Below are 1,916 nucleotides of genomic sequence, written 5' to 3'. Positions count from 1 at the left end.
AAAATGTAGAAATTTATTTTAAAGAACACTACTGTTTTTTTTTTTCAGACGGGATCAGTGAGAAAAAGTGGATAGCTTGCAGTCTATACCAATTGCCCTATTGGGAAAGAGGAAAGAATGAACATGAAGAGGATTTCTATGATTTACATCTAAGAAACCATCCTAGTATGAAAATGGGTATAAGTGAGACCCTTTATTCTTGCCAAATTATAGCAGTTAAAGGAATAAAGGGGTGAATTCTTGGAGGTTCAACTCTGGCCACAGAAGCAGCCAACCTAACCTGGTGAATCTTGGGTTCAAAGAGGCTGTCCTTGGAAAATGAGCAGAAATGAGTGACTCTGGTTCTGTGACTTTATTAGAGACTGAACCCCTTGTGTTTACTGTTCGTTGTGCCGAATCTACTGGAGGAAGATTGGCGGCTACACCTCTTGGGCCTTCACATAACAAGATGTTCATCTCTTGAGGCGATCCTGGTGAGCCAAGTCATACATAAATCCATTCTAATTAAATATGCTACTCTCTAGGGGGAGATACCTTCATTATAGGGACTTATTTCAGAGGAACATAGATATGTGCATATCTATATTTTAGTGATAGACACCACTGTCTTTTTGCAAGCAAGAGAATAGACCACCCCCCTTCTTTCCCCCTCTCATCTTACATCTTGCTATCTAGAGACTCACACAAGACAAATCCCTTGAGATTGAACATACTTTCAAATATATGAAGTTAAACCCTTCTGAGACACATGCATCTTTCCATTATGAGTATAATAAGAAGCTTTCTATAACTCTAAACTTAATGGTGCTGTCTCTAATGGAAGCACCTGGCCCAATTAGGACTTTAATGAGAGCTTTCTGATGAAAAAGATAATAAGTGCTTTCAGCCACAGCAAAGAAACAATTACTTAAAAAAATTAATATAGTCCAGAGAAGCAAAGCAAAGTTACAATTTGGTGGTCAAAACAGTGTCCTCTTCTTGCTTATCAAACTACATGCTAAAAGTTATATTCCAATTCCAAGCTTACTGGTTAATCAGATTACACATGGGTGTTTGTCTGATGTGTAGGCTAAGATTTGGAGACAGGTGCAGAAACTAAATCCTCTTTCACAACTCAGATCTCATTGTTCTGTATGAGTTTTGATACAGATAAGGAACATGATAAAATAAATTAATTTAAAAAATAGAGGAGTAGTAAAGATATTAAAATATTACAATTTGGGAGAGAGTTTTGTCTCCTACCCCTTAGTTCTCAGAACCACATGTAAGCCTGGAAAGGGGCCATGAGCAATAAGCATCAGGAAATTCAGGTTGCAATTGTCTCTTTTTCATGTTCTTTAAATGTCAGATAAAGTCCTTACTGAATCTCCATACTTTGGAAAGATCTGATTCAAGGACCTAGTTGTTGGAGGGTACTGGTTCATCGGCAAGACAGAAGTGAACCAAAGGGTACATACAAAATGTTTTCTTTTTCTTTCTGTGAAGTATGATAGTTTTTACTGAACAAAACTTGCTTAGAAAGATGTGAGAGGAAAGATAGGAAATACGTGTTCAAGAGAGAACACAGGCTTCTTCAGAGTGGAAAAAGAGTAAAGAGACAAGCATGTTAGGTACATGTTAACAGAACACAGGCTTAAAGAGCAAGCCCAAAATGTTTTCTAATGTCTGCTATAGAGGGAGGCTGGAAGTTGGGAGGAAAACTGGGGTAATTGGTGGAAGGAAGTGGTCACTGGTCAAGGGATGGGTGCTCAAACACTGTATGACTGAAACTCAATCATGAACAACTTTGTAACTTTACATCTCACAGTGATTTGGTAAAACAAAAAAGGAAACTTTTGATCAATACTATTTGGTTAATAGTTTATTTAATTTTGTAGTATATCACAAGTATCTCTTCTGTAATAATAGTATATCTG

General features: G+C 37.1%; 1 non-coding gene across 1 annotated transcript; it reads left to right on the top strand.

Annotated features, from left to right (window-relative positions):
* Positions 1–1,040: 1,040 nt before the first annotated feature.
* Positions 1,041–1,161, top strand: LOC129399032 (small nucleolar RNA SNORA40). Its single transcript, XR_008626879.1, has one exon. It is a non-coding gene; the product is annotated as a small nucleolar RNA SNORA40 (small nucleolar RNA).
* The last annotated feature ends 755 nt before the right edge of the window (positions 1,162–1,916 follow it).

This window comes from Sorex araneus, chromosome 9, assembly GCF_027595985.1.
Source record: "Sorex araneus isolate mSorAra2 chromosome 9, mSorAra2.pri, whole genome shotgun sequence".
Classification (NCBI taxonomy): Eukaryota; Metazoa; Chordata; class Mammalia; order Eulipotyphla; family Soricidae; genus Sorex; species Sorex araneus.
Note: the sequence above shows the minus strand (reverse complement) of the source record. Positions and strands in the feature narration are given on the sequence as shown.